This window comes from Mustela erminea, chromosome 15, assembly GCF_009829155.1.
Source record: "Mustela erminea isolate mMusErm1 chromosome 15, mMusErm1.Pri, whole genome shotgun sequence".
NCBI classification, from domain to species: Eukaryota; Metazoa; Chordata; class Mammalia; order Carnivora; family Mustelidae; genus Mustela; species Mustela erminea.
In genome coordinates, this window is record NC_045628.1 from 28,609,659 (window position 1) to 28,636,509 (window position 26,851).

The 26,851-nt window shown below is 38.9% G+C and overlaps 1 long non-coding RNA gene across 2 annotated transcripts in view; it reads left to right on the top strand.

Annotated features, from left to right (window-relative positions):
- LOC116574385 overlaps positions 1-26,541 on the top strand; it is a 44,678-nt gene extending 18,137 nt beyond the window's left edge. For both annotated transcript variants that reach the window (XR_004279255.1, XR_004279256.1), the window contains exons 2-4: positions 2,356-2,456; positions 3,222-3,294; positions 25,634-26,541. This is a non-coding gene — a long non-coding RNA (uncharacterized LOC116574385). The remainder of the gene's footprint in view (positions 1-2,355; positions 2,457-3,221; positions 3,295-25,633) is intronic.
- Positions 26,542-26,851: the final 310 nt, after the last annotated feature.

Below are 26,851 nucleotides of genomic sequence, written 5' to 3' on the forward strand. Positions count from 1 at the left end.
TAACGCCATGTGAAGAGACTATGGTAGTGACCAGATATACCTACAACTTTGGGTTGGTGGTGTTGGGAAAGGGGATGATTAGGCTTTGCTGCAAGTTAAATTATGAGGTGACGAACTACTTCCAATGATGCCTAAATATAAAGATGTGCACTTGTTTTGCAGAAAATGCAAAGAAGCCAACAGTTAGGCAAGAGCTGAAAAGAGGCCAGTTAATCAGCAGCTTCTAGCTAGGGTAGTTATTGGAAATCTAGCTGAACCAAGGTGAAGAGATGTTTAGTTTATTAGAGAGGAATGAAAAATTTTCAGGTGTTGAACTATGTCAGAAGAGGTCAGATTATATGAGTTAATGTGAAACTAACCTACTCTACAATGGCTGTTTCATGCTGTGTCTACAATTTAAGGCTATTTCTTCCAGGTGGTATGTGCTATATGTATAGCCACATACAATTTTAATTTTCTGGATAATATTCTCATTTTGGCTCTTTTCCTATTTTTTTTCATTGCCTAATCTATATAGTTGATGGTAGCCCTTTGATTCCTGCTCCTTTACATTTGAGTTATTAACCTAGATGATGTGAAACTAGATACACACACACACACACACACACACACACACACACACGCACACATGCACACAACAAACCTCTTTTGATTATTCTTCCTTTAAGGAGAGTTGATAATTCTGGAGGCATGGAATATTAAGTGCTGGTTGGGCACTAAACTTTACTACTGACATTACCTATTAAGTATCTCTAAAGGAAATAATAAAATGGCAGCTTTTAAGAGCCCATTTGTGACTCATAAAATATGGGTTAAAACCTCCCATTTTATTACACTTTTACTTCTGTAATTATTACTGTAAGTGATAGAACAGTGCAGGGTAATCAAGAAATCAACTCTCTCAACTCCTACGAAGGTCGATAGGCTTTCTGAACATGATACAGATCCTGTACTTGAAGACAATCTCTGTAAGTCTAAAGAACACCCGGATGAAATAAATAATAAATCAAATGAAAATGATACCAAAAAAAAAAAAAAAAAAAACCAACCCTCCTCAAAAGCCCAACTCCAAATAAAGCAATCAAAATAATGCTAAAATTATAGATCTGTAGAACCCTTGAGCCCATACAAACCTGCTCATTCTCTGCTTTCACACCTAGGATGACCCCAGGAAGTTTGCTCAATGTCTCCATAGCTTAATTTGCTCACTCAGAACACGAGGGGTAATAGTTGTACATAATGAATTTTGTGTTGTAGGAACTAAGTGAGCTGAAGTATATAAATACTTTTGTACAAGTTCTAAAAAAATCTAGCAAATGTCAATACTAATTAATGTTATTACAATTAATAGTGATAATTGTTTTCTTGTACATGGCCCATTAGATTGTCTTGTGGTATGTCTAATGTGATCTTTCTGAAGCTATGTGACTGGTAGCCTGTCTGCCCTGATACGTGTTGACCTAGTAATCACAATTGACTTGTAGTAAAAACCTACTCTCATTTTATTTGGGAGAAGGTGGAAAGACAGTAAATATGACTATAATTTTTAATCATATTGTGTGCATGCCCACTGTCTTCAGAGCATTGCTCTTCTGGCTGTAGGAATAAGGCATGGTCTCTGATCTTAAGGATTTATGGTAAAATATGGTACCCAGACACAGATACAAATACTGTCACGCAGTAGAGAGGACTGGAAAGGGGTTGCGTGGGGGAGGAGAATTGTTGTGATGGACTAAAGTTCAGATTTAGATTAAACCAATATTTAACCAATTACTGGATTTCATGCACTTGTTTCAGTGTTGAAAGATTACCCTAAATTAGAATATTATTGTGATATGTAATAATCACTTTCAAATCCCACTGCAATTGCAATAGTGTTACTTAAGGTGGTACTTTTTTATTTGGAGCCAGGAGAAAAGACAAAAGGGTTTTTAAAGAATGTGCATTCCTACTTAGTAGAGTTTCCTTTGCAATTTGCTCCCAGGTCTTTTCTCATCATTCATTCATGCGTTCATTCACTCACTTGATTAACTAATTTGACAAAAATCTATTAAGATTCCATTATGTGCCAAAAACTGTGCTAGGCACGGGGTTGTTCAAAGATGAATAAATTGCATTCCTGGGATTTAAGATGTTCACAGTCTAGCGAAAGAAATAGCAATGTATCAACAGATGTATTATTATGTCTTGTGATAAATCCTATAATACAGGAATGAAGCAGGGATGTATGCATAGTTTTCCTTGAATTCTAGTTTGTTTCTGGGAAAAATGATAAGTATGTCATACATCTATATGTGCCCCTCAGTGCTCTGGGGGTTTCTGTAATCCTTGATTTTTCTATTATATACACTCCAGGCCCCTTGAACTTCCTCATGGCAGAGGTTCTCTTTTTGTCATCTAATCTACCCCCAAAGAAGTATTGACGACTCCTGATGTGAGATTTCTCCTCTTGCAAGGTTAGAATTTTAGTTGGTACATCCTGAAGAAAGAACCATTTATATACAAAAGGAGGAATAGATGTGACTATAGCCTCTGGCTAGGGCGCTACCTGGGGGCTCCGCCTGTCTCACCAAAAGTGTCCCTATCATGTGAAAAAGAAGGGACCTCAGCTATGTCAGACCCGGGTTGTAATTCTTGCCCCAGCATATTTTGGTGCTCTTGGGCAAGTTATTCAGCTCCTTGAGTCTGTTTCCTTATTATTACAAGAGGGTAAGAATCTCTATTTCAGAGAGGCATTGTGCAATCAACTGAGGTCAACATATGTAAAATGCCTAATGCAATGATTTGTGTGTTGCATACAATAATAAATTATAATGGGGAGAGACAGAGAAAACAAAAAGCTAAAATGTGGAGTGCCATGATAGTAAAGGCTACTGAGGAAATAAAAACTAGGGAAAGAAGGAAGGTAAAGGAAAGGGTGGTTTGCAATTTTAAATAGAGCAGGCAGCGAAGGCCTTACCAGATTATGATGTGGGAAGCAGTGAGGGAATGAGTCACATAGAAATCTCTAGGAAGAGAATTCCAGGCTGATGGAATGGCCAGTGCAAAGACTGGTATGTCTTAAACAGGGTCACAAGCCCGGCTGGGGAGGAATGAGCTGGGAATGTGTGTCAGAGGGGAGCAGGCAAGAAGCAGTAGGATATAAAGGCAGAGAAGATGGGATGGTGCAGATCACTTGGGTCCTTGCTGGTCGTGACCAGGATTTGGTTTTTCCTTTGAAGGAGACAGGAAGCTATTGGAGGTTCTTGTGAATTATATTTTAAGAGGATCAAGAGGGAGAGACAACATAATAAAGTAAGTATAATCATTATAGAACTAAGGTTGTAGATATATGAGTTCACTGTATACATTTTTGGGGGCTGTTTATTTGAAAATGTTCATAATAAATGTTGGGGGAAAAAGATGCATTCTGAGTGATGGCTTGAGAAGAAGCTAAAGGAGTCAAAGGCAGACCAGGGAGCCCAGTTGGAAGCCATGACAATAAGGCAGGGGAGAGGTAATGGCTTGGAGAGGAGGGGTAGTTCCAGACGTTCCTTGCGAAGCAGGGAGCCCAGCATGGGGCTCCATCCCAGGTCCCTGGGATCATGGCCTGAGCTGAAGGCAGCTGCTTAACCAACTTGAGCCACCCAGGTGCCCCACCATTTTGGATTCTAAATGTAAAGTTTTCAGTCCAGTTTGTTTATATTTGAGAGGTATTTAGTTATACATTGACTCAATAGAAGTTTATTGAACACTTAGGCCCTGGCTAAACAGGGAGGTGGGCATTTTGGAACCCTCTTAAAAGAATCCTCATCTAGTTGGGACTTCTGGTGAAGAGTCACTCATGCAGCCAGACTGTGAAGAGCCAGGACGGTGTTCATGGGAAGGACTTGGAAAACTCTGACAATGGACTCTGATCCGAGAGAAAACTGTGAGAAAAGACCGAAAGTAATGAGCTCATTGATTCTTTGTTTTCCCTCAAGTTTTTACTTAAATTCCAGATAGTTAACATACTGTGTAATATTAGTTTCAGGTATAGAATTTAGTGGATTCGTCACTTAACATACCATGCTCAGTGCTCATCACAACCGCCCTCCTTAATACCCATCCCTCGTTTAACCCATCTTCCTGCCCACCTCCCTCCAGCAACCTTAACCTATATGGTTAAGAATCCATTTTCTACTTTGCTCCTCTCTCTATCTCTTCCCCCCCATGTTCATCTGTTTGGTTTCTTAAATTGTACATATGAGTGAAATCACGTGGAATTGTCTTCCTCTGACTGACTTCATTTAGCATAATAATCTCTAGCTCCATTTGCCATTACAAATGGCAAGATTTCATTCTTCTTTATGATTGAGTAATATTCCATTACACACACACACACACACCCCAAATATATATGTACACACACCACATGTTCTTCATCCATTGATCAGTTGATGGACATTTGTGCTCTTTCCATAATTTGGCTTTTGTTGATAAAGCTAAAATTTTTAAAAATTGTTTTTATTTTATTAACATATAATGCATTATTTGCTTCAGGGGTACAGGTCTGTGAATTCTCAGTCTTACACAATTCACAGCACTCACCATAGCACATACCCTCCCCAATGTCCATAACCCAGCCATCCTATCCCTCCCCACCCCCCCAACAACCCTCAGTTCGTTTCCTGAGATTAAGGGTCTCTTATGGTTTGTCTCCATCCCCGGTCCCATGTTGTTTTGTTTTTCTTTCCCTCCCTTCTCCCCACGACCCCCACACTCCCTCTCAAATTCCTCATATCAGGGAGATCATATGATAATTGTCTTCTCTTACTGACTTATTTTGCTTAGCATAATACCCTCTAGTTCCAACCGCATCATTGCAAATGGCAAGATATCGGGTTTTTTGATGGCTGCATAGTATTCCATTGTGTACATATACTACGTTTTATCAGAATGGCTAAAATTAACAACACAGAAAGCAACAGGTATTGGCAAGGATGTAGACAAAGGGGAACCCTCTTGCTCTGTTGGCTAGAGTGCAAACGGGTGCAGCAATTCTGGAAAACAAGCTCATTGATTCTTAAAGAGTGTCCCTCAGAGTTAGTTGAAACTTCAGCCATGGGCTCCTTGGCGGAAAGGAAGTTTCTAAAAGAGATTAAGAGTATTTTTTCTGAGGATTTGAAGACTCTTGTAAATGATTACAATCTTTTGGGACTCTTTAAAGCATTTTTGTTGAGATACAGGGAAATGGACCAAATGAGCTCTTACATCTTATTAGGGATTTAACAGTTACAGTGTTGTTTGCAATGTTGTTTTGGGCCATTTCTAAACTCTTAAGGCCCAAGAGAGGAAACTTCTCTTTTTACCTTGCATGTCCACATAACTAAAGGAAAATGGCCTACTTCCTGTCACTAATTTCATTTTCAGTGAAGTGAAGCAAGCCCAGTTGCCACTGGAAAGGAAGCAAACTGGAGAAAGATTTGAAAGCTTTTCTTTGACTCTGTTAAAATGGCCAACTCTAGGTAAAGGGCAAGTGGCTTTATTTTCACACTAACTTAATTGGCCATCTTTTGAGGGTAAGCTGCAGTTTTGTGGTTGGTTGTATTTTAATGTGCACAATCAGCTTGATCATTCAGAAGCATGGGATATGCTGAATGCTATATTTTCAAATCTATCAGTATAGATGGGTCTAATGATTGAATGGTCAAGCTCAGTTGCAGACATAATCCGTGGAATCCTACTTGGTTGATAGAAAATATAGGAATATCCCAGTGATAAATTTTGGGGTGTAGGTGAGTCCAGCTTGTAGATGCAATCATATTACTCTGTCCCTCTACTCTGGGCACAAGTACCAGAATACAAGGTCTATTATATTAATACTGTGCCGAAAATGTCACTGACGATTAAAGCACCAGAAACACCAAAAGTATATCTGTCAAAGAACAAAAAATTTAAAAATTAATATTTTATTTACTCAGATTTTTGCCACAATTGAATGACATTATTTTTAAAGCTTTATTGAAGTATAGTTGAAATAAAGTAAACTGCATATATTTAAAATGTAGACTTTGGTGAGTTCTGACATATGTATATACCAGTAAAACCATCGCCACAGTCAAGATCAATGAACATTTCTATATTCCAAAAAGTTTCTTTTCTTTTTTTTTTTTTACGAAAATTCAAATCAGGGATTTTATTTGGTTACGTTTTTGACCTAAAGGATTAATTATGCTTATTTGCACCTATCCAAGAAGGGTAAGGCAATAAGCATCATGACAGTGAAGTAGAATGATGATTTTTTTTTTAATTCATGTATTTTTTTATTACAAAGTCAGATAGAACGATTCTGAATGTATATGTAGGTATTTAATAACCCTCAATCATCTTGTCATTTACAATGTAAAAAAAAAAAAAAAAAGTTTCTTTGTGCCTCTTTATAATCTCTATCTTCCTTCCTTCCCCAACCTCCTTCCAGTCCTGGGAAACTACTAACTTGTTTTGGGTCACTAAAGTTAAGTTTGCATTTTACAGAGTGTTATGTAAATGGAATAAGAGCATATGCCCTTTTTATTTGTTTGGTTTCTTTTATTCAGCTTAACTATTTTGAGTTAATCTGTGTTATTTCATGTGTGTAGCAGTAATGTATTCTTTTTTTATTTCTGAGTAATTTAATTTCTTTTTATTGCTGAGTAGTAATCTACTCTATGGATATAACACAACTTATTTATCCATTCATATGCTGATGGACATTTGGGTTTTTTCCAGTTTTGGCTAATACAGATGAAGCTGCTGCGAATGTTCCTTTACCAGCCTTTGTAGAAATACATGCTTTTCTCTCTTGCTGTTTCTTTTTTTAGAAGATTGATTTATTTATTTGAAAGAGAGAGAGAAAGAGAGAGAGAGAGAGAGAGAGCATGAGCAGGTGTGCCAGAGGGAAAGGGAGAGGGATTCACAGACAGACTGTGCTGAGTGCAGAGCCCCATGCAGGGCTTGATCTTAGGACCCTGAGATCACAACCTAAACAGAAACCAGGAGTCAGATGCTCAACCATTGTGCAACCCAGGCACCCCTGTTTTTATTTCTCTTAACTTAATGCCTAGGCATGGAATTACGGAGTTATATGGTAGGTGTCTTTTTAACTTAAAACTGTCAAACTATTTTCCAAAGTGATTGTACAATTTATTATTCCTTCCCTCAGTATATGAAAGTTCTAATAGCTCCACATCCTCACCAACATTTGGCATAGAAAATCATTTTAATTTAAAAAAGCCAGTCAACTGGCAATGTACTGAGATCTCATTTTAGTTTTAATTTGCATTTCCCTAATGACTAATATTGGGCATCTTTGATGTCCTTATTTGTCATCTATATATCTCCTTTGATCATATACCTGTTCAAATCTTTTATCGATTTAAAAAAGCGAATTCTCTTCTAATGGAACTGTGAGAGTTCTTCAAACATTCTAGACGCATTCTTTTTCATAGATGGGCTTTGCAATGGTTTCCCCAGTCTGAGGCTTACACTTCATTTTTGTAGTAGTATCTTTAGAAGAGAAAAATTTTAATTTTGATGACATCCAGTTTATCTTATAGTTTGTGATTTTTTGTGTCCTATTAAAGAAATCTTTGCTAAATGTAGGGTCACTAAGAATTTTTCTCTATTCTTCTAAAATTTTTATAATTTTAACCATAACATTTAGGTATATGATTAATTTTTACTTAAATTTTATACTGCAAATCATTGGTTAGCAAAATTTTAAAAAGACCTAAATAAATGCAAAGATATATTCATGGAGCAGGAGATTCAATATTGTTGTCCGTTCTCCTCAAATTGATCTATAAATTCAGCCCATCGCAGTGAGAATCTCAGCAGCCCTTTTTTGTAAAAATTGACATTAAAATTTTGTAAACATTTAAAAATTTGATTTTAAAATTTATATGGAAAGGACCTAAAGTAGCCAAAACAACCTGAAAAAGAACAAATTTGGATGACTTACACTACCTGATATCAAAATTTACTATAAAGCTAGGTAATTGAAAGAATATGGAATTAGTGTGTAACAAACAAACAGATTAATGGAACAGCATATAGAATCCAGACATAAACCCACACGTGTATGGTCAGTTGGTTTTCAACATGTGTGCCAAGACAGGAGAAAAGATAATCTTTTTCACAAACAGTTCTGAAACAATTGGATATTTGTAGGCAATGAAATAAACCTTGAATTTTTGGACATTTTACCAAGTCACCAAGAACCTATTGAAATCCTAGATTTTGAATGGGGTTTTATTTTATTTATTTTTTTACAAGATTTTATTTATTTATTTGACAGACAGAGATCACAAGCAGGCAGAGAGGTAGGCAGAGAGAGGAGGAAGCAGGCTCCCTGCTGAGCAGAGAGCCCAACGTGGGGCTCCATCCTAGGACTCTGAGATCATGATCTGAGCCGAAGGCAGAGGCTTTAACCCACTGAGCCACCCAGGTGTCCCTTGAATGGGGTTTTAAAGTAACAAATAAATGATTAGAAAGAAATGATTCATTATGGAAAGAGTTTAAAAATTTGAATTATCACTTGCTAACAGAGGAAAATTCACCAAATTATCATATAAATGGTAATCAATATTGACAAATACAATTTATCAGTCTCTTGCTTGCCATCTATAAAATTGTGAAAACGAAATCCAACGTAACTCCTAATATATAGAAAATGGAAACAGCTGACAGAGTCATATGCTCTATCATTCTGTCTACAGAGGCAAACCAACTTATAAATACATATTTTAAAATGTTGAAGAAAGAACAAGACTAGGTTGTTTTTAAACAGTTTTCTAAGTCAATAAAGCAAAACTTTTTTGTCATTGTATATACCTCTTTTGTGCCCAAATGGAGCCTCTTGTAGCAAATACAAAATTGAGAGATGACGATAAGAGATTAACTAGTTAAGAAAGAATTTATTTATTTGTGATCGATCCCCTTAATCCTATTTAGGTGTGACTCTCCATTCTCTGGCAATCACCATTTCATAACAAAATTTAAAAAAATAATAAATAAATAATAATAAATAAAATAATATATAAATAAAATAAATAAAAAATAAATAAAAAAATAAAAAAATTGTTTTCCTTCCCTGTGTTCCCCATTTAAACTAAATGCAGATTTGCTAGAGCCCTTGCTGCTTTCCGTGCCAGTAGATGGCATTCTTATTCTTGTTTTTATTTTAGTCGTCTTAGATTCATGATAAATGTAATGCTGTGGGCTGGACTCACATTCAGTTCTGGTTCCCACCGTTCAAGTTCAGGATGAGCAACTTCTGATGTACATAGAAAGGAGAGGCACATACTAAAGAGGAAGATAAAAATGCAGTCCTTGGAAAACAGAGATGTGTCCGAAAAATTGTCTCCTTTTAATTTTTTACTTAGCTGGTTAATGTCAGGTCCAGGGAGGATAGGAGTTTTTGGAAGGGAAAGGGTCTTGGGTTTGGGTGTTTTGGATGTTCCCTGTTCACCTGGTTGCTTGGTCCTGACGGCTCTGCTGCTTTGATCTATCAGCTCGGCATAGTCAGGGCTCCTTTTCCAGTTCTGCAGATCCTGTGGTCTGCTGATCTCAGCCATGGTCTCCATTCAGTCCTGGCTTTGACCACCCACTCCACATCACAGAACCTCCTTTAGGGTTAGCTTACCCACAGGAGGGCAACTTGCGTGACTAACCTTGCTATTCTCGGCTGCGAGCTGACCCCCTCACTGAAAGCACCTGTGAATGACAGGATTCCTTCCACACCCACCACATGGAGCCACTGTAATCTCAGGGCCACCTTTTCTGGTCTGCTGCCTATGTGTGCTCCACTGCCTTTTTATTCTGCTGTAATTACCACGTTCTGGGTAGGGGTATAGTGCAAAGTGACATCTTCCCAGGATTCCAAGTGGGAAATAGGCCCAGAGACCCTTGTCCTTAGCTTACCCTTCCATTGTTCTGGGATGGCTACATATTCACTAGGTGCTCTGGGTTCAGTCATACCTCTCCTACTACTTTCTCCCTTCAAATTTTTGTCCCCAGAAATGGAACACAATTTCGCTTGTTCCAAGAAAGGGCAGTTTGTCCCATTTAAGTCAGTTGAACCACCCTCCCCCCTTAATTTTTTATTTTTTACCATACAGATGATCTTTGCCCTAGATCAGTGTTTTCAATGCTGTCATACCCAATGCTCCCCTTTTATGTAACAAACATTTTGTAATATCTCTTGACCTAACTTTATGATGAAGGAAGAGTGAAAGGAAAAGTAATTTTTTCTAAAAAGATGTTTGTATCTGTATATACCATCACCATGAATCCCACAGCTGTCAATGCAGACTGTCTTACTATTGACTCAAATGTCATGAATGGTAAGATTGTTCAAAACTGTGAACTTTATTAATAAAAATATCATAATAAACTGTAATTGTTCCTTGATTTACTTTGGATACCATCCTGCAAATTCAGCATATATTAAAACTGGGCAAATAATACTATTTATATGTATACCAAAATTAGATAATTATAAAAATACATTCATGAATATGATGTTCTACAAAATTCTATGTGAACAGTTCTTTGTGCAGAGCTGTCTTGTGCATTCCAAGACACGTAACATCTCTGCCTTCTGCTAACTAAAATGCTGGTTGGGCTCTAATCCTTGTGACAACAAAAACCCTCCCTTGTTTCCAAACCTCTCCTGGGGAGGCACTACCGTTCCTATTGAAAACAATTGTTTTAGGCAATACCTTCCAATAAAATTAGTTTATGATCCTTCCTGGGTCTGCAGGTCACAGGTTCAACAATACTCTGCAGAATGAGCCCTTTGTTCATTTACTTTCAAACCATCCTGACATCTATGCTTGGAGCTTCTTGGTATAAGTGTCCTCAGTACTGATACATTTGGGGACTTCAAGGTTGTCTTAGGTTGTTTCGAGAACAACCTAACCTTCTCAAAACAACCTAAGACAACCTACTATACTGCCCGTCTATTCCTGTCTTTTCCTCCTTTGTCTATTGAACTGTTTTCTCATGGATTTGAATTAACTCTTAATGCCTCTCAGTTATGATTAGGAAAATTGAGAACCAGAGAAGCCCTGTCTCACAAAGGGTCTCAGACGTGGAAATTACCTAGATCTAAGACCATAGCTCCAATCTTCTGACCAGAACTTTCCTATTATGTCATATTATTAATGCCTCATAAATTAATCCATTGGCTTTTTAATTGGAAATATCTGTACAGTTAATCTTTTTTTAAAAATTAATGTTGATGCAACTCAATTCAGTAGGGCCTGATTGTGATTGTGCCTGGCTGAAGTTATACAGTGAATTTCTAAACCCACAGACCTATAAGGTGGGGACCCCACAAAAACTATATGGACCTTATGAAGCCCAACTCAAGGAAGTCTTTCAACTATACCCATAGTTTCTCTTAGGACCCCACAGACCATAGCTTCCTTTGGTTTCTTAATACACATTTATCCATTCTTGTAGTCAGGCTTTGTTTATTGTGTTGTTTGGACTTGTTTGGACTTTTCATTTCTTCCTTCTTCTTTTTTTTTTAATCATGTAAAAGTTTCCATTGCATGGATCTCCAGATACTGTCTTGGAATAATCCATCTTGCCTGGAACCAGATAATAATGTAAATCAAACAGTAACACAAAAACAGACACAGTTTTATTGTCTTCTCTTGGTGTAACAAGTTCTGTCTAACAGGGGAGAAAATTCACATCTTATATAGAAAATTAGAAAAAAAAATCTATCTTAGGTTTATATTTTATGTTCTAATTCCCTCAATTTGAGTCCTTCTGATCTGTTATTCTTTCTAAATCAAGAAAAGAACATTAGGCGTAATGGTTGAGTTGTGAATGATAAACTCTGTGTGTGTATTAGGGAGAGAATGCATATGTAGCAATTGACTTAACTAGGTGAGCAGCCCTGGGCGCATTTATGTCTGAGATCCAAATCAAGCCCTTAACAGGCAAGATTCTTTAATATAAATGAGAAATAGGCTTTATCCTGCCATAATGACCTGCAGCCTCTCAGACATGACTCTCCACAGACCGATCACTCCACACAAAGGTTGGCCAGCTCAGGGAAGCTATTATCTTTTATTTATGCAGATCAGATTGTGACAATCCTTGGAATTCTTTGTTTTATCTTCTTTTTAAAAATCCTCCTGATATGGTCCTTTCTTTCTTTTTCTGTATAGGCAACTCCCCATACAAACATTTTCATGACTTTCCAAGTCATTGAATGAAAATATTAGAGTATAATTTGGTTAGCTTGTATTATTCCACAAAGAAAAGAAAACTGTTTTAATTTTGGAGGCTACTAGATAAAGGAAGAAGGAAAAATTCCTTAATTTTTTAAACCACATAGGAAGCCATGTATTGTGCCAACATACTAACCAGCACCAAATCCCAGTAGTTTACACTTCCATTATTTTATGTGCCCTCTGGAGTTTTGGATGTGGCTCAGAAAAAATTTTTTAAACAAATTTCTTACATATGACCCTAATTTCAATGGATGTGCTTTAAAAAACCTTAGCTTTCTTCCTTTTACATTTCCCATTAGTCAATATTAGCTACATATTCATGGGTGAGAATTTAAATATCACACATCTTGTAAGAAAAAAAAAAAAACATATCAGGGGTGACTTTTTTTTTTTTTAAATGGGTGTGCTTTCAGTGATCTTTCCCTTTTGGGAGTTTGGGGGAAAATGTTCAACAGTAGGAGTTAAAAGAAAAGGAATATCACTTCTGAGTGTTTCCGTTGCACATTACTTTTTTTTTTTTTTTTTTTTCCTGTAGTGCTGTTCTTTCTAGCTTTTATCTAAGCCAAGTAGCAAGGCAAGGGGCCCACCGAGAGATCAGGCAACAGCCATTGTAGGAAGGATTTTCCCAGTTGATTTGGGGAATGCTGAATTCAGCTGACATCCTCAGGGTTCTTATTCCTGCATTTAATCCATAAGCATTTTATTGAGTGCTAATTATTATGAATTATTATGTCTCAGTTACCCTGCTAGATGTTATGGCAGATAGAAGAAAGAATCAAACACGAGTTTTGCCTTTATTTGTTCATTTGATAAACACTTGTTATTCACTGGTCAAGCAATAAGGAACCAGCCCTACTGATCTTTTCAATCTGGTGTGGAAGACAATAAGTAATGATGGATATTTCAGAAGCAGGATAAGTAGAGGTACCAGGTGCTATGGGAGCATATAATTCAGGATTCCAACTTTTATGTACAAGAGTTACCCAACATCTACCCGAAGTCATAAAATGTACCTTGAACTCAGAAGCATGAGACCAAGTTAGAACTTGGGGTGGTAGGGAATGGAGAGTGTCCCAGGCAGATGGGACACAGCTGTGTAAAGGCTGAGTTGAGTGTGGTGGATTGGAGGAACTAAAGAAAAGCTCAAAGCTATATAAGACTCAGTTCCTCTTTCTCATTCCAGTCCTGAGTTTTGAGGGCTGCTTTTAGTGGCCACAAGTGGCTTTCTTAAGTGACTAGAAGAGGTGAACTGCATTAGGAGCAACTCACTACCTGTAATTCACATCTCACTGGGAGGAGGGGGGGTCCCCTGGGAAGCAGAGGGTGGGGGAGGGGAAAGAGAGTTCAAAAACTAAATTGTTTGGGATGGAGTTAATAAAAAGAAACAGCAACTCATGAAATATTAATTGATGATAAGGGGAAAATGTCTCTCCACAACCAAGGAATAACTGAGCTCCTGAGAGCAGACAAGGATTGTATTTCAGGCTTCTTGTCAGTCATTATTAACAGCCCACTAGGAATGAATTTTTAGCTGCTGGTTGAAGGCTAGGATTAAGAACATGGGATTTGGGGCAGGGAAGTCCCTTTAGAGAAGGTGGAGGAGATGGGACTAAATCACAGAGTCAGAGAGGGAGAAAATGTTAGAAGACCTGGGCAGCCAGAGGCTCTGGAGGACAAGTGGGTTTTAGCTCCAGCACTCATTCATCTTGTGACTCCCCAAGACCACTCAGCTCGACAATTCACCCGTCCAATTGCAACTGTGAGCAGAGGCCTCGTAATTTCCTGAATCCAAAGTTTGCCATAGTCTCTTCTTCTCTGGCCACGCGGAAGCCATTTTCTACCACAGGAAAGGAAATTGCATTATCGGTAGGAAGAGATGCTGGGATCGGGAGTGAGGTGGGACAGAATAGTTCTTCCAGGTATCACTTGAGGGTCCCCAAGGGAAAAAGGACAGCATTTTTCTAGCAACTGTCATGGAATATAACTAAACTGCATTGCATTCATGTTAAGTTTCTTGTCATTGTAGTTAGGGCATTTATTTATTTATTTTTAAATTCTTAAACAAACAGGGTTTTGGAGGGGGGCGGGGGGGGTTGGGTGAGCCTGGTGGTGGGTTTTAAGGAGGGCACGTATTGCATGGAGCACTGGGTGTGGTGCATAAACAATGAATTTTAGAACACAAAAAATTAAAATAAAATAAATTAAAAAATACTAAAAATCAAGAGTCCCTATAGACAAACTGTTCTTAGAAAAACACACAAAAAAAACCTCTTATGGTTTTCATTGATGATGCATCACAAATTTCTTTTTTTTTAATTTTTGAGATGAAGAAACTATAGAATAGGCCATATTTGACTACCTGTAGTGAACCAGTGGTGAAGTCCTTAACAGAAAATGGAGATCCTAAGAACTCAGAAATAAAACTAGTTAGGTAAAAGAAGAAACAGAGGGAAAGTATCCATGAAAATAATGATAATAACTAAGAAAGCCCCAAACTCATCTAAGCAATCAAGCTCTGCTCTTAAATAGGGCTTGTTATCTTGGACTGACACTATCCTTGCCTGCTGGCTTTGATAAGTCGATGTTAAATTTTAAGACGGGTGATTTTCATGAATATACTAATCCCTTAAACTGGCCATCAAATCAGAAATTTCTATGTACCAGGATGATTGTTCCCTTCTCAAGGTGCACCTATGAGAATGCAGTCCTTAGTTACTATGTTCTGGGTAAGGCCACTATCTTGTTCACGTGTGAGAAGCTCTAATGCATCCCGCACATTTAAAGGGCCCTCTGAAGTTTTCTGCTTCACAAACTCTCCCTCTCTCCCTGTTACCTCTAAATTTTTCATACCGTCTTGAGCATCTCTCCAAGAATTGCAAATTCTGGCTGGAACATGATTAATTTAGCATGTGGCCTCTTCCGATGGAGTGCTCTGCCGTCCATCCTCCTTATACAAGGCTACCTCTCTCCTTGGCTCTTAGCAGGAAAAGTGAATTAAGGCCAAGGCCCAGGCTGTTGAGCTGTGCTGCTTGAAAATGAATTTTTACTGGCAGTGCCACAAAGGCAAAAGTGTGGTGTTGCAAAAGTGAAATTACAATATACAGTTGATATTATTTTAGTTGCAAAGCTCAGTCACCCCATTTCACTCTCACAGTTTGCCAACGGAACACCTATTATTCTTTATTTGGAGGTGAAAGGCGAAGCACAGACATTTCTCCTCCTTAAAGTCTCCCTACCTTTATGTTGTTCGTGTTTTTAGCACCTTCGTTATTCATTTTATCAGCTAATATTTTCTGTGAGAAGGTCACTTCCTTTTAATATTGAGAGGAGAAGAACATTTATTTCTCTTAAAATAGAACTTGTAGTAGAACTCAACTTAGCTGAGCCATGAAGGCTAGTGCTACTACACTCACAGATGGCTTCCAGTGGTGCTTACCAAGGAAATCTGCTCCAGAGTGTCTTTCAGACTTGCACCTCTGTGGCTCCCATAATCTTCATGGAGAAGGACAGTGAAAAATACAAACTTCTCTTTTGGAAGAATTTTGACATCTCATTTGAATACATATCCTATAATTTAATTAGTTACTTGCTTAGAAATACTCTATTTGTGTAAGGGATGTGATTATTAGGTATCTAAACTAATTAGCAAGTGCCTGGCATGTAATTAGGGTTTGGTCCATGTTAGTGATGATGGTGATGATGATGATGATAAGGACAAAGAAGAGGAGAAGGATTATAGAATGTTAGGTCTCTGAGAATACCACCAGACAACCTGTTGATATGACGAAGCTGAATTTATTTATACTACAGTCAAGTCAGGGGTGGTGCTGGGGAGGGAACTACCTCTCCAGAGTTCTAATAATGAATGGAAGTCTGGTTTAAAGCAGATCTTTGAAGTTTGGAGGGTAGTGGAGGTTGGAGGAGCTGGCAGACAGCAGTACGGGGTTGTGGATAGAGGGTGTTCACTGGGATTGAGTAAAGATTATGATGTGATAATTTAGGATTGGTGGAGTCAAGAGTTCTGAAGGGTCTTAGAGAACAGTCATTGCATTGAAAAGTTGAGCATTTTGGTATTTGCTTAAGTGAGATTTTTAGGAAGTTCCTGGAACTAACTATAAAGTTATTTGCAACATTTTTCCTTCCTGGGCAAGTTTTCTGAAGCAGTAAAGTAACATCAAAGAAGGCAACGAAATAATAAACTTATGTTTGTGAAGATGGCCAGTAGTAAAGCCACACTAACATCATGGCAAATTGTGTGGCTATAGATGGCTCAGACTCTTCTTCCTCCTCATCCTCCTCACCTTCCTCCTTATTCTGGAATTTTGAAGATGAAGTTATTTACTATCAGGGAATTAGTTATTTGAGGAGTGTGTGTGTGTGTGTGTGTGTGTGTGTGTGCATATTCTGTGCTGACTTAAAAAGAAAGCTGTGCCAGGCAAAACTTCTTCCCAAGGCTTGTTGCAAATCTTGACTCCTTGTAGTGTCTGACCAGAGTGTTGGAGAACTGCACATCCTCCCAAATCTAGCTCCTCTGTGGACACTCTCAGGTATCCCTGTGAGGTATTAGGGTTGGCTGCTTTCTTGTCTCCCTCTTCGCACACTGTGAGATTCTCAGAGTAGGATTTGCATCAGTTTTCTGCCATTGAATACTGTTCTGCCTAATGCCAGAGATTGTCCTAAATGCTGAAGATACAACGAAGAACAAGAATGGGGTCCTATCCTAGTAGAGAAAGTAAATGAAATAATTGTCATTTATTTATTCACCTTTTCATGTTTCTATGTGCCTAATAGAGCATTGTACCCAATAGGGTTCCAAAGAATCAATGATGAATGAATGAATGGTTGCACATCCGTGAGCTGGGTGTGAAATGGTATTTTATTATGATTTTATTTTCCTGAGAAATTTTTTATATATCTCATTTATTGCTCCTTTTCTAAAAAATTGCCTTTTATGTCATTTACCCAGTTTTTAATTTTTATTTATTTGTTTTTTGCTGTTACTACTAGCTTGTTGTCTTAAAAAACATGGGTATGTGGGATTTTATTGTATATTCTGAGCAGAAGATTCTTATTGGTTTTATGGATTGTAAGTATCTTTTCTTTGTGTCTGACTTGTGTCAGTGTTACTTTAATAAATGGCCCTTTGTGCTACAGTAATTTTAATTTGAGTATACACAGTTTATTAATCTTTTTAATTATGGCCAATGCTTTTTTGGTGCCTTATGTAAGAAAAACTCCCTACTTTTTTTTTTTTTAAATTTTTATTTATTTATTTGACAGACAGAGATCACAAGTAGGCAGAGCAGCAACAGAGAGAGAGGAAGGGAAGCAGGCTCCCTGCTGAGCAGGGAGCCCGATGCGGGGCTCTATCCCAGGACCCTGAGACCATGACACAAACCGAAGGCAGAGACTTAACCCACTGAGCCACCCAGGCGCCCCAAAACTCCCTACCTTGATGTGATAGAGATCCTCTTTATTTTCTTCTAGAAGTTTTGCTTCTTGCATTTATTTTGCTTAATTTACTTGAAATTGATTTTTGTGTGTAGTATGAAGTAAACATCTGACTTAATTTTAGTTCCCGTACATGCATATGTTCATCAGTATACGCAAATACCTAAGGGGGAGCCCTCTGCAAATCTCTGAAGGTTCTTTCTTTGCACTGTTCTCCCTCTCTTTAACTTTGTCCCTCTACTGATAACCTCCACGGTGTCCCTGAATTCTCAGCTCTGTATCCTTAACTCAAGTTGTTCATCGAGCTATGCCTGAGTTCCTCCTTTGTCTGCTAGAAATGCTCCTCAATGCAATAAGCTGGGCAATCTTTGGGCCCCTTCATTTGTTCTACATTTCTCAGAGATTACTATTTTTAGTTGCCTGTTGTTGATTGTCTTAGACACCTTTGTTTTATATATTTTGTCCATTTTTCGGTTGTTTCAGACAGGGGGGTAAGTCTGGTCTCTGTTATTCCATCTTGCCCAGAAGCAGAAGTCTGAAGTGGGGAATGAGACTTGAACTACTTAGGATGTGAAGCTGGAGAAGGTCAGGGTAGAAGAGGTAAGTTAATGGATCAGCAATCTGAAACGAGGTTCACAAAGATTCATCCAAGTAGCTGAGGAAATGGAGGCTCGGTGAAGTGATTTTGTCACTGTGATTTGTATATCAAACAGTTATTGTTCTCCAGGAAATTAGATGGTGGGTTGGGTTGCATTCTCCTAGAGCTCTGGCACTACATTTGGAAAGACAAAATTAAAAGGATCTTTTTTTCCCCTCTGAGCGTTCATGGGACCTAAAAGGAAGGTTGTGGTTTGGGCTAAGAGAAACTCAGTGTGATTCTAGGCAAAGAAGCAGACTTTCTGAGGAGGGAGGCTTAAGTTAGTGCGAGGTTTCTCAAGACTTCCTCTCAAAAGTCCCACAGCCTCACTTCTGCCATAGTCCAGTGATAAAAAGCATCATGGGGCCAGCCCAGAGGCAAAAGAGGAGACATAAAGGGATGAATATCAGTGTGGTTTGAGTAAATGTCTTTTGAACCAATTACCAAAATAATCTACTAAATGTTTTGAGTGGAGAAATGAAGAATAAAATGAGAAAGACAGGATGTACCAGACTGTGAGAATCTTGAATGCTGGGCGTTGTCAAAGGGAAGGTAAAAGCCTTGGTGCCTAGGATTAATAAAATGAAACCAGTGTTTTAGGAAGAATAACCTGGTCGTGATACGTGTTATGATTAGAATGGGGAGTACTGGATGCAGACCGAGATGTTAGGAGGCTGTTGCAGTTAGATCTCAGGTGTGAGAAGGTGGGACCAGAACAAAGGTGGATGCAATGCAGATAGAAAAGGGAGGGAGAGACTTCTGGGATCTTTTGATTATGATTGGACATGTCAGAATCCTGCCTAGTATAAAGATGCGTTTCCCTTGGCGCATGATAGGTATGAAAACCAAATAAAGAATTATGCCATGTCAAGAAATACATTAAATCAAGACATTTCAAAGATTCATAAGAATGAGAGAGAGAGAGAGGATATGGGAACTATTAATCAAAATGGGGAGCAGGAAGGAAGTAGCAGAGAATAGAAACAGTAGAAATTAAAAGTGGGAACAAGGACCATGATCATACCCAATGAGAAAGAACCCAAATTACAGAGGGGAAAAAAGATATTCACAGAGGATGAGTTAAAAAAAAAGACACTTCATAGAACACATGCCATTCTGTATAAACTGACAGAGAAGCAAGTAGGATCAAAATCTCCATGACATCACTTAAATATAATGGTATAATAATCAGTTTTCACTGTTGATAATAGATTCATTCATTTAACAAATATTTCTTTTTTTAAAAGATTTTATTTATTTATTTGTCAGAGAGATAGAGAGAGAGAGTACAAGCAGGCAGAGTGGCAGACAGAGGCAGAGAGAAGCAGACTCCCTGCCAAGTAAGGAGCCCGATGTGGGACTTGATCCCAGCACCCTGGGATCATGACCTAAGCTGGAAGCAGTGGCTTAACCAACTGAGCCACCGAGGTGCCCTTATTTAACAAATATTTCTAAATATTTACTGTGTACACATAATGTATGCATCTCTGACATTATTATGTGCAAAGAGATTTTAAAAAGGCCTTTAAACCCGACCATTGTGAAATTTGGAGGCATATGTGTACAGAAAGACATCCCAGAGAAGTACTAAAGTAGTGATAGGAGAAGCTGACTTGAAACGCAGAGGAGGGAGTAAATAACTTTACCTGAGGGTATCAGAGATGATTTCCCTGAAGACTTGAGGTGACAGGGAGGAATAGAAGTTTGGCAATTGGAGAAGGTGGGTCATTTCATTTCAGTCGTGGCAAAGAGGGGAAGGCTTTTGAAAGTGTGGTGGAGGGTCAGTTGGGTGGGTCTGTCAGTTAAGTGTCTCACTTTGGCTCAGGTTGTGATCTCAGGGTCCTGAGATTGAGCTCCATCTCAGGCTCTGTGCTCAGCATGGAGTTGGCTTCTCCCTCTTTCTGTCCCTCCCAAGGCTTGTGATCTCTCTCTCTCTCTCAAATAAATAAATAAAATTGAAAAAAAAAAAAAAAAGAAAGTATGGTGGATTGGAAGACCAATAAGAAGCCTCATGTAGGGGCACCTGGGTGGCTCAGTAGGTTAAGCCTCTGCCTTTGGCTCAGGCCATGATCTCAGGGGTCCTGGGATCGAGTCCCACATCGGGCTCTCTGCTTGGCGGGGAGCCTGATTCCCTCTCTCTCTCTCTCTGCCTACTTGTGATCTCTCTCTGTCAAATAAATAAATAAATAAAATCTTAAAAAAAAAAGAAGCCTCATGTAGTCCAAGGTGAGGAAGTTGGGAAACCATTTAAACTATTAAAAATTATTTGAAATCTTTGGCACCCAAAGGGTTAAACTGGAGGCCTGTTAGCTCATGTAGCCTTACATTACACATACTACCCAAACTAAAGTGTTGCTTAGTGGTATTTACTACTATTATCTCTTCCTAATTTCTTTCCTTCAGTATAATAGCGTGACTATAACGCTTATAGAATTTTTAAGCAAGAGGCTTATGTGTCCTCCTGCGTTTTGGAAAAGGTAGCAAACTAGACTTGTAGATGCAATAATAAGTCACATATTAGGTATTCTTGGGATAGCCTCTGTGACTTTGGAAAAGTTGGGAGAGGCAGATCAATCAATTTATGTCTGTAAATTGTGATATGAAATTCCATTGGCTCTGTGTAAATTCCTATGTTAAGAGTTATCAACCAGCATGGAATAAAAGTGCAGAGTGCAAGTCATCTAGACAAGACCACCATCTATGTAAGTGTTACCAGCCAGCCTCTTAAAACAGTAGTAATATCCTAATTCATTAGTTTTTTCCAAAGCATGAAGACTGCTATTTGAAGTATGTTCTTTGGGTTAGTCTTTTATACAGGATAACACTAAGATACATTCTTTGTAAAGAAACTTGCAGTTCTGAAAATACTGTTGCATGTATTATTTGACTCCCTATCTAATAAGAGGTAGGCAGGCATTTTCTTCCTTATTTTACATACTAGAAAACTGAGGTTCAAGTTTGAGACCTTGCCTAAGACCAGGCATTTCATAAGGAGCAGGCGAATCTTTTGACTTCAAGTGCCTTGTCTTACTAGGACACAATAGTTTCTTCTTGTAATTTCCTATAATAAAGGATAACATGTGGTAATTCTGAATTAACTTTAAATCTTTATTGCCAATGCAGATATATATACAATAATATCATAATTTAAAATTATATCATAATTTTAAAAGTTAAAGTGTTTAAACATGTTATTAATTATAGATACCAATAAATTCACTAAAGATATGATACCTCTAGAAAATGTAATTTGTACATCTCTCAACAGGTTAATAGACATTAGCCTATTGATAAAGAACAGTTCATTTTACTTACTCGATAACAATGGTAAAGTTGACTTTGACCAGCACAAGTCCCGATAGATTCTGCCCCACAAACATTGTTCTGCTCTTGAGCAGCTTACAATCTAATGGGAAAGACAAGTGAACCCAATTATCTGCAGTATAGGGTAGAAAGTGGTAAGTCTTGATGGGATGGTCCAGACATATGAAGGCGTGGGAAAGGGGAACACTAATTTTAATCACAGAAATCAGGAAAGGATCATGAAGGAGGTTTCGTGGAGCTGAGTTTTGCCACATGGTTAAGACTTCAAGAAGTTTGTTTGGGGCTGGAGAGAGACGGGACAAAGAACAGTCCAGAAAGAAGAATGCAGTGCAGACATTTGAAAGTAGGAAGGTATTTGAATAAATACTTTTAATTTGATATCACTGTGACAGAAGGTGATTGAAAAGGTAGAGGACAAGGAGCAAATAGCACAGGGAATTGGGGGGGCAGGTCGTGGAGGCTATTATAAATGCTTCTGGGGTGTTCAGGCTCAGGAAGATGACAAGAACTGGAGCTGAGGAGAGACTTAACTGAGCTGTGTGTGAGGAAGGTTGTCCCAGGGGTGGTTTACAGAAAGGATGAGTGGAAAGCTTTACTTGGGGACAGGCTACGTTGTGAAAACAAGGGCAGCTCCAGAGAGACAGACAGCTGGGTGAGATGCCAAAGAGACCCACTCGAGAAGTGACAATAGGAACAGAAAAAAGACTGTGAGGAAGAAGAGTCAGATGGGGAAGGTCCAGGAGACATAAAGAGCAAAGGACAATGTTGAGATTTCCCGCTTAGATGAGAGGGAGGATGGTGAAGATAGAAATGAATTAAGTGAGATGTGGAACCAAAGGGCAGTTTGGTGAGATGATATTTTTTTGTTTCTTTTTAAAAATTTTTCATGGTATTTTAGTTTTGTGGAGAAAACACAATAATACTCGTTCTTTTAAGGGAAAAAATGGGCAGGCAGGAACTGTGTGTTTTGTAGACTATGATTTATGGCACATGGTGGTTGGGTAAAATTTTGCTCTCTTTGGCCTAAACTCTCAAAAGAGAGCTCTTGCTGGGACACACGTTCCGATTTTGTGTTTCTGTATTTTACAAGGGAATTGAAACACACCACTTCAGAGTGAATTAGGAGTAAGTTTGTACATTTTTCTGCTTAGTGGACTCAAATAGTTTCCCAGGGAATACGTTCTCTGTTTTTCCAACACCTTTCCCTTATTCCCCAAACAGATTATCACGTGTCTCTCGTATTTCCCACGTGTCATCAGAGCGAGAGTGCCAGGGAGAGATCAGGCAGAGGGCATGATAATTTTACACTTGAGACGGGGATATATAGGATCTGAAGTTTCTAAACTCCTCAAGACTCTTGGGTGCAAGGTATCTTTTGTGTTCCAGCGCAAAATCAACACAGCCCATGGAGTAATCCCTAAAGGTATCTGGGCCCATAGACTTTGACTCTGAAAGCTCTTATGGTTGAGCATTTGGGAACATTTCATATTGTTTCCTCAATGCCCAGTTTCCCATTTGTACCATGTTGTAATTGAAATGAAAGCCTTTGTTAATATTCAACAGGACTAACACGGAGGAAACGTAGATGCAGTTTCTCTTACCTCTCCTTTTCATGTTTTTCTCCCATATTTAATCTCCTGGGAGTCCTTCCCTCCCTCTTCTACCCTCTATCTTGCTTTTCACAGACCCTGAGAAATCGAACTTTCCTGAGCAACAACTGGAAGAAATTCTCTGATCTAAACCTGGTATCGCCCAGAAGAGCTAGCTGATTAATCTCATTTGGAAGCAGCAGCCTCAGAGTTATATAGATTTGCAAAAGGCTGCTTGCATAGTAGGGTTGCAAATTTGCAAGCATTATACCCAGATGTACCCAGAAAAATAAGGAGTCTGATCTAGAAGGTAGAAAGTAACTAAAGGTCAAAACTAACTTTAGTCCTGTTGGATGTAGTTTAATTAGCTCATTTCTTTATGCTTGTTCTCTCTCCTCCTCTACCCCAAGATGGTAACTATCTGTTCTGGGAACTTAGAATGTCTTCTGACATGTGTGAGGAGCCTTTGGAATTTCTTGCAAAGTCCTTGGCCTACCCCTTAGCTGCTCTGTCCTGTGGGCAGGGTCCCTTGTCTTACAGGTAGCTGTTGTCCCACTGACAATCCAGGTTGCTCTCTGTGTGGCCAGGTCTCTCTTCTTTGGCCAAGACCTGAAAGCTCTCCATGCATGTCCTGACCCCATCTAAGACCTCAAGCAGCTCCCAGCCAGACACACAGCTAGTTGGAGATATTTGGGGGCATTCTGGGCCCCATCCACAGCCCTGGGACCCAAGAGCAGCCAAAAAAGCGCCACCTTCAGCCTGTGCTCCCTGCAGGCTGTTTGCTGTGGCTGAGTGTTGTTCTAGTGTGGTGTGATTAAGGACTATCGGTTCAGTGTGCAATGCCCTGGGTGACACAGGGAGAAAGATGGACAGCACTCTTGATACAGATTTGAGCTTCTGCTCTTCTCATCACACACCATCAAGTAGGGCAGCCATGTAATTTAATGTCCAAATTAGGGCACCTTTCTAAAAAACTTAAAATTTAAAAAAGTTTTCATTTAAATTTGAGTTAGTTAACATACTGCATAATATTAGTTTCATGTGTACCGTGTAGTGATTCAGCACTTTCATACACCACCTGGCGCTCATCCCAACAAGTGCCCTCCTTAATCCCTGTCACCTGTTTTAACCCATCCCCCACCCACCTCCCTTCTGGTAACCATTACACACTGGATCACTTGTGACACTAAAAAGGGGTGCTAAAATAATTGAAATATACAATATTTTGAAATATGTTTCAGGGAATGATACATTGGTTTTATTATTTTGATGTCATGATCAAATAGTTCTATTAAAATTATTCCAAAGTAAGATTCTGTTGACTAAAAATTAAAATAATATATATATCCACAAGCAGGTGAAAATGGAAACAAATAGCCCCTATTGGTGAGCTGAGCCTGGAAGAATGTTAGATCCACATTTCCAGAAAGGTCTCCAGTGCAGATTGGGTACTCTGGGGTGAGGGCTGCAGAGCATTAAGGGTCTCCATGCCAGGGCTGAATCATTTGCTGATGGTTTCCAGGTCCTGGTCACAGCAAGGGACACCAGGTCACACAGTTGGCAGCTGCAATTGCCAGTGGGACAACTGCCACCTGCAGTGCGAGTTTACAGCATTGTAAAGGCAAAGGGCCAGTGAATCCACTTTTAATCTATGGTCAGCACTGAGCTCACTGAGCACAGGCTAGAGATGGTTGGGCTTTGGGTCTTTTGATATCTTTGTAGGAATGATCAGAGCTAGAAGCCACAATTTGGATAGGGAACTCCTAGAATAATGGGAGAAAAAGGCAGAGTTCTTTTACTGCTGAGGCCTAATAACCTCAGAAGGTGAAAAGCACAACCTAGACTCTTCCGGGGTGGGGGTGGGGGCTTAAAAGTAGTGAAATACCGGAGTCAGCATGATAATCATGACCTAAGAAATGACACCTCATAGAAAACAAAAAAAGACCACCTATGCTGGGATTAAACAAACATTATAATATATTAAAGTATATCAGATGAAGAAAGCAAAACAGAGAAAGCTTATTTTTAAATTTTATTTTTTTTAAAAAAGGCCATTATTTTCAGTTCTACTGGTTTTTAATTTAAAGATTTTATTTATTTATTTGACAGAGAGGGAGCAAGAGGGAGAGTATAAGCAGGGAGAGGGGCGGAGGGAGAGGGAGAGGGACTCCATCCCAGGACCCCAGGATCATGACCTGAGCCCAAGGCAATCGCTTAACCCACTGAGCCATCCAGGCGCCGGAGAAAGTAGTTTAAAACATTTTTCAAATGAGTTGGAAGAGCTTTCTGAGCACGGTCATCAGGGAGCTAGCTTCAACTCGCACCAAAGGTTTCAAATAATTACAGCGGCCCCTACTCATCTGTAGTTTTGCCTTCCGCAGTTTCATCCCCGGAGGCATGGAGCAGGGTCCAAGGCTGATGCTCCGTCTTCCAGCAAATCATAGCCTAACGCTTGCACGCAGTGACTACGTCATTTTCTTCACTTCATCTCATCACGGAGGCATTTTATCATCTCATGTTGTCACAAGAAGAAGGGTGAGCACCCTACGATAATTTTGAGAGAGAGAGAGAAACCACACTCACGTAACTTTTATTACGGTGTAATTGGGGGGCGGGGTCTTAGATCATATCGCCATAGATAAGGAAATACTCCTGCAATAGAATAGTGAGTGATTCCTCTTTTTCTAAATGAAACAAAAAAGGCTAACTTTCAGTTTTCACTGGGGGTAATGCAGAAGATCTGGGGTGGGGGGGAATTCACATCACAAACCCAGCCCGGTTCCATGTGAGGGGGTCCTTTTGGAAATGGATCCATCAGTGGTTAGTGGGGACCTTATGTGAACTGGGTCCCAATTTGTTCATTGGAAGCTGGAAGCCAGGCAGCATCTAGATTTTGAAGATCCTTCTGGTGCTTTTAAGGACATTGAGCGTTTTTATGGGGAGATGAGAGGGAGTGGCCACAGAGGTTTAAGTAGTAGAGGCATTGATGAAATTTGGGTTTTAAGAGATCACTCTGGCGCCATTCTGAGGCAGAATAGGGCAGGAACGCTAAACTGATCAATACTTCCGGGATGGTGGCCAGAAAAGGAGTAAAAATCTCCAGAAAACAGCATTTATTTGAAACCAGAGAGCATCAGTTCATGTCAAAAGAGGCTCTGTGAGGTCAAGTCATACCAAGGTGAGTCTGGCATCCCTCGGGGACATAAAAAAACAGAAGACCAAAGGAGATGCCCACTAATTTTTTTTACTTATGCTGAACTTCTCTACCTAAAGGGATTGTTTCCCCTGCCCAGATATGCCCTTATCACTTTGAACCTCTGTTCGTTGTAAGATTTTTTTTTTTAAACTGAAAGTAAGTTTTATTTTTTTTATTTAGATGCGACATTGAATGTGATTGTCTTGAGCATCTCAGCAAACCTTAAGATAGAAACCTTGAACTGAATTACTTAGAAAAGGAAGCAAGCTATTGTTTTACAGAACTAAACTTAAAAATCTACCAGAAGCAATAATAGAAAATGGATATCATTTTAAAACAAATATCAGAGTATAAAAAATGTAAACATTTACAAACATTTTCCAGCACATTATGTTTTATCTCC